Source organism: Echeneis naucrates, chromosome 24, assembly GCF_900963305.1.
Source record: "Echeneis naucrates chromosome 24, fEcheNa1.1, whole genome shotgun sequence".
Classification (NCBI taxonomy): domain Eukaryota; kingdom Metazoa; phylum Chordata; class Actinopteri; order Carangiformes; family Echeneidae; genus Echeneis; species Echeneis naucrates.
The window spans coordinates 9775370-9786774 of NC_042534.1; the positions used below are offsets into that span (position 1 = coordinate 9775370).

The following is an 11405-nucleotide window of genomic DNA, read 5'->3' on the forward strand; positions in this document are numbered from 1 at the left end:
ACCAGGATGGAATCCACATTGTTCCTCTTCAATCTGAGGTGCGAGGCCGGACCCTCCTATCCAGCACCTGTGAACTTTAACCAAATATAATGCAAACTACAAACAAACCCAGGATAGGAAGTGTCTGCAAAATGTTTAATGCTGAACAAACAATTAACAAACATGGTTAAATCAGTAAGCTACGTGGCATTGATGGTAAAAGTAGGGACAAATGGTGTATTCTCACCCACTTTGTCACAATATCATATATGGATATTTTATAAAAAATGTTTTTCACTCATGTCTCATGTGCATTCTATCCTCACTCTTAACTTGATCATAAACAGTTCAAAAAGTTCAAACAATACAATCATCAAAGAGTATAAAAACATGTAAGAAGTATAAAATCAGATATTCCAACATTTGTCAGTAAAACACAGTCCACCCCATACTGAATCTGATGCCTCAGTAACAGGAAAATCAGTTGTGTCATTTGACATCATGCTGCCACAAGACTACTGAGCAGTGCTCAGGTTTTTCATGGGTGTTCCATGCAAATTCCAGTCCCAATAAAAAACATAATGTACTCCTGTTTCAAAGTTACTTGTGGAGTATGTGCTACGATTTCCTGAAACTAGTCTTTGCGTTCTGCAGATTCATTTTGGCCACATCCCGTCAGTATGATCTTCTGCAAGCATAGCAGGTAATTCATAGCACAGCATCGGTCGCAGAGAAGGCGGAGTTTCCATTGCATGTAAAACAGAAACCTACATGCAGATCCTGACATTTTTGAGAAGACAGACACAGTAAGAACATCTAGATAAATCCATCATCATGTTTTTTAGCTGCTTTCTTTTTCTCAGTTGAGTCATGTCTACCACCATGATGAGAAGAAAACACCACGAGTCATCCAAAATCTGTACAATTCTCAAATAGTGAGGTATGATTTACATGTTTTTTTATTTGAAAATGTACATTTCCAAAAGAGACAATGTATAGCTTTTCTGTGTCCATGGAAGCTTGTGCGTAACTTCGTAACCATCCATTCACACATCGTCCTTGAATAAGACCAATGTTGTTGGAGTTTCTCTTTCTCTTCGTATCTATGAGTAATATGAACTGAACAGGGGAGCACATCCTGTCTGCCAATCTACCCATCATGCGAGGTATGATTTTTATTTAATGATTGATTTATAAACAGATTGATCAACAAAGAGATTCATTTATTTTATTGATTCCAATCTGGGAAACTTTACATTACAGCGGCACATTGTTAGATGCACAACACAGAGAGTATAAAAATATTTACAGGAACGAACAATGTTGTTGGAGTTTAACAATCAATGTATAAAGATAAAATCATTAAGTAATCGTTCATTTAAAAAAAAAAAAAAATGTCCACATATATAAATATATTTTCAGAAATGTCACACGTATAAAATAGATTATTATAAAAAGTTAGGTCAAGCACAGGATTTTGGATCGTTCTTATATCACTTTGACATGCTTAATACTGAACATTTCGTAAGACAAATTTCGGCGCTACGTGATCTGAACGTCAGCAGTGTCACGTACTGTACGTCCTTTTGTCTCACGTAATATTAACGACAATGGCGATGGCTAATGAAAATACGACTGTAAGTCTTTGGCTGAAATGAATATACCTGTACATGTAGGGGAATGGCAGTGTTGCTCTAGCTTTATTTGAATCTAGATTCATCGAGTGAACCGACTGACTTGCTAATAAGTGGATATATGTGGGTCTATTTTTTTCCCCCATGTTAGCACTGTTAGCATTGTTACGTTAGCAATGTTAGGAAACAAGTAAAACTATACAGTTTTATAGGGTGGCATGCAACAGAGCCTTTAAATGAAACAATTAATTTCAACTGTGCATTTTTCATTATATTGTAGATTTCAGTCGAATGTATTGACAACCAAGCTGGACAGCCTGGTGTTGTTGTCTTCGACGGAGAAACCTATTGTCTTTCATCTCATCAGGTAAAGTCTAACCATATTTCTAAATGCAGAGTCGAACTACAAATCGGGGTTTTATGCAATGAATATATTTTTTTATTGTTTTTTGCTCATTACTTGGCCAGGATTTCTCGCAAGGGACTGTTTACCGTAATGGACTAGTCCGTCGCAGGTGAATGTATCCAATTGTTAGCTTCACTACACTTAGCTATATACAAAGAGACTTTTGTTGTAGTTTGACTGTAATTATTCAATTGTAGTTCTGTGAGAGTGTTCCAGTGGCCTCGTTATAGAGTTGGTGATGACAATCCAGAGTCTAATGGGGATTTAAATGCCAGGTAAAGATAAAGTCTAATTCAAACACAAAACATTGATTGAATTTACTCCTCTATTCATCACATTAAAGTTTAATAATAACCCTAAACATGAGACATTTTAAGCACTTTTTACTATTAAATGAGCTCTTTATATCTTCAAGAATTAACTTCTAACCAGGACAGCAGGTTTTTGTTACTTTTTCTCGTTCTATTTGAGTTGCAGCATTTTAGGATTTGTGCTTACTGTAGCAGCAACACATTTCAGTACCAAATTTATTAATGGCTGTTTGCAAATTTAGTTTTATTTAGTTCATGTTTTTTTTTTTTTTTCTTTTCTTGTGCCATCCTGAGTAGCTGTGTGTTGTGTGCTCATGATCATATCACCTTATCAAAGGAATTTATGTTCTTCCTGCAGCAATTTGTCAGCACCTCACCCCTCCACTGAAGGCACCATGGAGGTAGTTCAGAAGGAGTACGAAAACACTCATCCTGGAGTCTGATGGGTTCTTAAATGACTACAACAGTGTTCCATCTATCAATTTTCTAAACTGTCAAAGCTATTAATACCAACATTTTGTTTTGTTTTTTGCACTGTGTATGTTTTCTAAATGCTGAAGTACACAGAATAGTGTTTATATTGAGGCCCCATGATAAGGCAGTGTTATTTATTTATTTATTTATTCTCAAAAAAATGTGACATTAAAAATGGTGACATTAAGCAATTCTGAAAAAGAATTTGTTGCAAAACTTCACCATTAAGACACAGTGTTGATATATGTTGTTGAAATGCAAATAAAAATTTACATTTGTGTTATGAAGCAGTATCAATTGTCATGTTGACTCATTTTCAAATACAACTTAAATGTTCCATGAATGTACCATTAACTGGTTGTATAAAAAGCAAACATACAGCAGAAATGTCTTGTATGTGGTCCATTTGCTCTTTGGTGCATTCCCCATAATTTTCCTTTCCTTTATGGGTTAATGTGAATGTTCATTATTGTAATGAATTTGCAAATTACAGTTGTGAGGTTTGTTATGCTTCCTATCTCTGTTGCTTAAAGCTTTATTTGGAGTTTGGATTACTGCACAGTATAAAAAGTTTGCGAGCCACTGCTCCAGATAATTCAGACCTGGCCAGAGTTTAAAAATAATAATGACTGATCGACTAATCAAAAATAAATAAATAAATAAATAATCGACTTTGGTAAAGAACCAAAAATTTGCAGCCCTAATTCTGAATACTTCTTTTCTATCTACACACGTATATGATGATCAGTGATGAATCAGACCAATAAAACAGAGGAAAAACATGCATAGACATGCCTGCATAGACAATCTCTGACATTTGATTTGTTGCTTTTGATTTTTGATGATCATCTGCCCAGTGACTGCCTATCCAAATACCTGTTAGTCTCGTTAGTCTTGTAAACTTATTTCCTTCTTTTTGCCAGTCTACATTTTCACCTGTTGATTGTTGGATTCCTTTTTTGGATTATGGATTCCTGCCTGTGCTTTTCTGGATTTATTTTCATATTTGGACTACAGTCTGTAGTTTTGGATCTTCTCTGGCCTATCACACTGTAAGCATTCGTTCCTCTGTTTTTACATTTTCATTTAAAAGTAATTCTGAGCTACATTTTTCTAATTTGTTGGCTACACCTTTTCCCCGTGTTTCTGGTGTTAACTCTGTCGTAGACATAGCCATCTTTAAGGAAACTTGAAATTTGAAATTTGTTTTTCTTCTCGATCATTTCAATGCTTTTCAAATGGTACTTTGAGATTTGTGCCTTTATTTTAATCAGTAACTGATAGAGAGGCCAAAAGAAAAGAGGAAGTGAGAGAGGGAAATGACCAGAACCCAAGGCCCCTGGCAGGATTCAAACACAGGATGCTACGATTATATGCTAAACGCTCTCACTACTTGGCTAGCAGTAGTTCACCACTTTTGATGTTCCTTAAATTAGAAATGAATAGTGTAACAAAATTTAAAAAAAAAATTTGATTTGGATAAAAATATGTAATATAACATTATTACAAAAATAAGAATATAAATATTTAAAATCACATACGTGATCATGTAGGGATTACATAGACGTGGCGTGATCTTATGGAAGCGCAGCGTGATGACGTGATCATGACAATGCACAAAACTAGCATAGCCAAAACTCCATTTTACCATTTTACTATTTTACAAGATGGAAGACGGGCACAGGAACAGCAACAAAGTGAGAAAAACATTTTAGGCTAGCATAATCATGCCTCTACCTCTGTATGTATACTTGTGTTTGCTGAAATATGTTTGTATGAAGGCAGGCTTTTGTTGTCCAACGTTCCTTTTTGTATTCGGTCGTTGATTATTTGAGCACGTTAGCACGTGTGCTACTTTGTTCGGTAAAGCAGTGTCAGCATCAACTCAAGTCAAACAGTTTGGCAAAGTAATATAATGTTGGATGACTTCCATTTTAAAAAGAGGTTACAATCAGGTTTGATAGGTTTTTGTAAGCGTGATTTTCTCATTCTTTGATCAGGATCCCACACAGGTGAGAGCCCACAGTGATGGACCAGGCCGTCAGACGCTCATGGATTTTACTAACAGGTGAACTACGTTTTGTATTTGCAATATGTAAACAACATTTTCTTACTTTTGGCACTAAGTTTAACTGTGATTGTTTTGTTTCTGCGACTATTTGGTAAGGACATTACAATGCAAAGTGGGTCCTCCAGAAATGATCAGGGATTCAAATGGCAAAATAAAAGGAAAAGTAGGCTTTAATTTGGTTAATAGATCTATATCATTATATTTATTATCGAAAAGGAGGAAAAAGAAAAGAAAAAGCTCTGTTTGGCTATCTTTAATGCTGTTAACAAAGACTTTGTAGTACTCTATTCATGGACGAATATTTCCGTGTTAATATGTTAATTCCGCTTAAAATATTAGCTTGTTTCTCTGTTCATACTCATCCTGTAAATTGCATCTTCTGATTCAGAATGAAGACATCATGAGTGCTATGGCACATGTAATGTAAAGAATTTCCTGTTCTTTCTGTGAAAATGTATTTCCATGTAAATATGTTAATTATATTTAACATGTTTGCTTGTTTCTCAGTGCCAGTCATCAGAGTCAAAGTGAAGACAGTGATATGGAGTGTGATCCACCAGAAACTACATATACCAGGTAAAACATCTGTAGGTAAAACACTCTTTGTCTTTGTTGCAACTTTGTACTTAATCTAACCAGTTTTATTTACTATTTTGCTTGTTTTTCAGTGCCAGTCAGCATATTCAAAGTGAAGACAGTGATATGGAGTGCGATCCACCAGTAATTATACAAACCAGGTAAAAGGACTCTCCAAATCCATTTATTGATGTTTAGTTTATTGCCCCTAAAAACCAGAAGGTCTCTGTTTAGTGGCTGCAAAACACTCTGTCTTTGTTGGCAATGGAGCATTTATCAAGATCTTTGTTTCTCAAAGTGGGCTGATGGACTTTGTGCCCTTTATAGGTTTTAGGCTTCCCCAAAATGTAATGTTGCAAAAAGCAGTGTTATGGTCTTCTGAATGTTTTACAAATAATTTGTAGGTCTGTCTATTCCTGTGTAAATATGTTAATTTTATTTAATGTTTGCTTGTTTCTCACTACCAGTCATCAGAGTCAAAGTGAAGACAGTGATATGGAGTGTGATCCACCAGAAACTACACACATCAGGTAAAACATCTGTAGAGCCACATTTATTAACACTTCGTTTATGCATCTTCATGTTAGAATAAATGTATATAAAGTGATTATCACAGTGCTGCTCAACTTTTACTGACCCTGCAAGAATGCAGAAACCTGTGTTTTATTAGCAGGAGCAGAGGTCATACCTCCGAAGAAGAAGCAACGACCTTCGAAGAAGATTTATGAAGAAAGGGAGGATGTCGAAGCGAGATTACTTCGTTCATAAACTAACCCTCAATGTGTTTGAGTTTCTTGTGACTTATAACTTGAATATAAATCATTCACTACTTGCAGCTGTGTATTCTCACCTTTAGAGCTGCAAGATTTTGTAACTAGGCACCACCCTAAGGAAATAAAAAGGGGGAGAACAGAAGAGATACTCCAGAGCGGGTAGAGAGTGTCACTGAGCACATCTCTGTCTGTTCTCCTTGCAAGTAAAATGAGCGCTGTTGTCCTTTGTCTTTCTTCCCTGTGTGTTTTATAATGTTCTAGGTGGCTTAAACCTGACATTAATTTGGTCCTTCGAGCCGGATACCAACAGACCGGAGGATTCCAGCGGGCGGGTGGATTCCAGGAAAACCGTGGCCACGGCGGACTCCTAAAACAGTGAGTCTGGAAATAACCCTTTCCGGGACTGGGTATCGGCCCGCCAGCTGGGATCCAAAGGTCCGAGAGGGGAAAGACAACGGAGGTGAGTTGAGTCTTGACTTAAAAAGAGTGAGTGGCCACAGCGAATGACCTGGGGTCATTGCGCATGAACAAGCCCTGAATATTCTAGACACTGGCAGGTAAAAAATAAGAGGAGACCAAGGGAGTCTCAGGGGACCAAGGGAGTCCCAGAAAGAGACCAAGGGAGTCTCAGTAGAGGATGCCGGAGTCCTGGTGTGCACCCTTAATGTCCGAGTAGGAGAGTGAATGTGAGTGTGAAAGAAGTTACAAAACGACATGTATGTATGACCAGACGGCAAACCTATCCTACCAAAAAATGTATACAAGTGGGCGGCAATATTGAGCCATGGTGTGACACATGTCTCAACAGGAGGGATGGTAGGACAGATACATCAGCATTATACCACTTATGGATTTAACTCTTATTCAAAAAATTTTTGTAGATCATGTTTAACATGTCCAAGACACAATCCTCAAGGGAATTTAAGGCCACGTAGAGGGCGATTCCCTACACCTCAATATCCATTCCAAAGTATCCATATGGACTTTATAGAACTAAATCAAAGTGAAGGAAAGAAATACTGTTTAGTAATAATAGACACTTTTTCAAAATGGACAGAGCTTTTTCCAAGGAAACATCCAGATACAATAACAGTAGCTAAGGCACTGTGTAAAGACATAATACCAAGATTAGGAATTCCTGAGAAAATATATAGTGATAACGGCACACATTTTGTAAATCAGACAAAAAAAAAAAAAAAAAAATGATTAAAGAAATGTATTGAAGAAACAGAAAGATCGACATAGATTCATTTAACGCACTGTAAAAAGGTCATTTCAGTTGAAAGCTCCGATAGGGGAGGTGAGCCAAAGACTGATAATAGGGTAGATCCAGACGTTTAGAGGCTGGATAGACCTGAAAGTCAGTGAAGTTTTTACAAGACACCAAACCAAGTAGAGGAGACTGATTTTCGACTAAAATGACTCCTAAGTGGTCATCACGGGCCATCGGAGGATGGTTGATGACTATATTTTTTATAATAACCTTTCTACTAACATGGCACCTGTGGAAGCCACCCCAAGGGGATGGAACAGATACAGTACAAACGCTAAATCAGATGAAAGAAGGAAACAGACGTAGTTTAAGATCAGTTCAACGACGATGGCCTAATCTGCCATACAGTCCGTGTAACCGGCCCCATAATGGAGAAAGAACCACAACTGAACTTTATGTCTGTTACAATGCAAGTAAGTTTGTTAGCACTGTATACATACCCCTGAATTCATTTAAACTGGGGGGATATGCAGCAGATCAGTGGAAAGGATATATATTTTACCTAGACTCACAACAGGATAAAATTGAGAAAAGAGAAAGCTACATTTTCCAAAAGAGTTGCATTTGGAAACTTTACTTGTATATTTATAACAGGAGGAACTATGACTGGACATTTCAATCGGTGTACCTCGAGGTGTTTCAGATGAAGACAAATTAGTAGATCAAGTAGCAGCAGGATTTGAGTCAGTTTTATGTTGGTGGTGTACAATTAATAAAAATGCAGACAGGATCAACTACATCCACTACAATGTTCAAAAGTTAGGTAATTGGACACAGAGCGGTTTCGAGGCGTTACATGGACAGTTGTCTGCAACTTCTCTAATGGCATTCCAGAACAGGATAGCTCTGGACATGTTGTTGGCTGAGAAAGGAGGTGTGTGCTATGTTCAGAGAGCAGTGTTGCACGTTCATCCCCAACAACACAGCTGCTGATGGCAGCCTTACTAAGGCCATAGAGGGACTCCGAGCTCTCAATGGCAAGATGAAAGAACACTCTGGGGTTGACACCTCAATGTGGGATTCCTGGATGGATGTCTTTGGAAAATATAAAGCTCTAGTGTCCTCTGTTTTGGTCTCTATAGCAGTGTTTGCTGCAATTTTAACTTTGTGTGGATGTTGTTGTGTACCCTGCTTGCATTCTCTTATTAACCGTCTAATTACTACAGCAATTTCACCCATGGAAGATAAAGTGGCTCAAATGTATCCCTTGCTGGATAGTAATTCTCAAACTGACGAGGAGAGTAGTGGAGAAGAAGACCCTATTAAAAATGTACTGGATTTGTTCTCAGTTTAAAAAGATTATAAATGTTAAAGACATTACCTCCAAGTGTAAACTTACTTGTGCTCATAAAAATTATCTCGCAGTTGAAAATCTTAATGAAGTGACTGAGCAGAGTGATATGAAAAGTTGAGCAAGAATGTGATAAACAGGAGGGAAATGTTAGAATAAATGTATATAAAGTGATTATCACAGTGCTGCTCAACTTTTACTGACCCTGCAAGAATGCAGAAACCTGTGTTTTATTAGCAGGAGCAGAGGTCATACCTCCGAAGAAGAAGCAACGACCTTCGAAGAAGATTTATGAAGAAAGGGAGGATGTCGAAGCGAGATTACTTCGTTCATAAACTAACCCTCAATGTGTTTGAGTTTCTTGTGACTTATAACTTGAATATAAATCATTCACTACTTGCAGCTGTGTATTCTCACCTTTAGAGCTGCAAGATTTTGTAACTAGGGACCACCCTAAGGAAATAAAAAGGGGGAGAACAGAAGAGATACTCCAGAGCGGGTAGAGAGTGTCACTGAGCACATCTCTGTCTGTTCTCCTTGCAAGTAAAATGAGCGCTGTTGTCCTTTGTCTTTCTTCCCTGTGTGTTTTATAATGTTCTAGGTGGCTTAAACCTGACACTTCACAAGACACATTTCTCTGTTTATTAACTGCAAAAACACTGTCTTTGTTGTCAGCTTGTACTTAACCTAACCAGTTATCAGGATAACATGTTTACTTGCTGTTTAATATATGCCATCCTCTGTGACACTGTAACTACAGTGCATGTGAGTAAGGTAATCCTACTCTGTCTCTGCAGGTGTGTGTGTATTTGTTCCAGATGTGCTGAATCCAAAAATCACACTGGTTTTACTCAGTCAGGTCAACTTTCTGAACATCTTTATTTTTTAACATTTTTGTTTACATGTACCATGTTTTTTGCAATAAACAAATTCTGAAGATTTTCTGTGTGCCAACTTATGACTGGACATGTTTTTTTTTATATTACAAGTGAATGAAATGGCTTCGACTAGAAGATCTTGAAAAAATAAGCCTGATGTACTCTGCTACATCTGCGGTGAATACACCATTGTTCCTAACAGGAATCTAGTCACAAGTTTCATAAAGCGTCCTTACCATGCTTATTTTGGTATTAAACTTGGTGACCAGGATAAAGGTTGGGTACCACACATATGCAAGTCATGCATCGAGTATCTGCGTCAGTGGAGCAAAGGGAAGAAGAGTTGTCTGAAGTTTGGAATTCCCATGGTTTGGAGGTAGCCAGCAAACCATGTCACTGACTGCTACTTCTGCGCTATGGATGTGACTGGGATCAACAGAAAGAACCGAAGCAGCCTCAAGTATCTTATCTTGAATCAGCACATCCTTTTTCCCAAGAGGAGCTAAAAGATCTAGTTCATGATCTCAGCTTGTCAAAGTCCTCTGCCGAGCTATTGGCATCCAGATTGAAGGAATAGAACCTAATCTCTGACAGTGCTCGCAGCTCCCAGTCGAAGGACTTGGTGTATTGTACAGATATTGCTCAACTTCTGCACAAGCTTGGAGTGCCACAGTATGAACCCAAAGATTGGAGACTGTTCATTGACAGCAGCAAACGATCGCTGAAATGTGTTTAAAACGGCAACCAATTTGCCTCTGACACTGTGACACTGTGACGAATTGATTAGTTAAAGATTATGTACGATTTCACTCGACAGAGATTTTCTTTGGTTGGCTACAGCCCTAGTAGCCTTTCATTTCTGAAACAGAAAATGTACCCATACACTCTCAGTCTCATCTATCACATCTTTCTCAATTCATTGTTTTGGAAAAGATACAGAAATTATCAGATGACATCTCAAATTTGAATTTTAGAAAAATTATTTATGGATTTGGGAGAGATTTGTTCATGTTCACTTACAACTTGAACCATCTTAGACCATTGGACTAACATGTATGAATAGCTGTAGTTCCCCTTTTACAATAATGCAACATTCAAGACATTGTACTAATACAATGTACAAAACAATTTTTGCTTCCATTTGATATCTGTTCTGTCAACAAGAAATAAGAAATGACATTCTAGCAAAGTATTGTTTGAGCTCTTATTGGGTTAATCAGCTTCATATCCACATTATAATTGGATATGGCAGTTTATTGGTTTATAAATTCTGAAACTTTAAAGATAACACTGTACAAATAGTGAATTACTTTGTAAAGCAAGCGGTAAAAGGTAATTTTATGATACATCATGGTTATTTACGTTCAGAAATCTTACACATCTCATATGGGGATCTGTATTGAATGGATTAGACAATACTGTAAAATGTCAGCAGAAAATGTGTAGATTTAATGAATATAAAAGAAGTTGACATCAAGGTAATTTATATAAACTTTCTGGTTTTTGCACATTCACAACACCATACATTAATGCAACATGTCTGTAGATTTAATCGGGAATAACTGTAGACAGTTGCAATAACTGTCAAGTAAAGTTTATATGTTGTAAGCCTCATTCATTAATGGGAAAAGTAATATATTAGATTTGAGATTGGATAATTGCATTACTGTCAAATAATCTTTGTGTAAAATAGACCCTTGGTAAAGGTATTTATATATATTGGTTAGTCACTTTTAATT

At 37.0% G+C, this 11405-nt stretch overlaps 1 long non-coding RNA gene across 5 annotated transcripts; it reads left to right on the forward strand.

The window, feature by feature from the left end:
- The first annotated feature begins 756 nt into the window (after positions 1 to 756).
- On the forward strand, positions 757 to 9728 carry LOC115038307 (uncharacterized). Of its 5 annotated transcripts, none has more exons than XR_003840502.1 (9): positions 757 to 1980; positions 2082 to 2128; positions 2217 to 2294; positions 2689 to 3856; positions 4805 to 4872; positions 5383 to 5451; positions 5544 to 5612; positions 5919 to 5981; positions 6104 to 6160. It is a non-coding gene; the product is annotated as an uncharacterized LOC115038307 (long non-coding RNA). The 5 variants fall into 5 exon arrangements; XR_003840499.1 differs by having other exon boundaries at positions 757 to 1145; positions 1894 to 1980; positions 5919 to 6157; XR_003840500.1 differs by lacking the exon at positions 6104 to 6160 and adding an exon at positions 9586 to 9728 and having other exon boundaries at positions 758 to 1980.
- The last annotated feature ends 1677 nt before the right edge of the window (positions 9729 to 11405 follow it).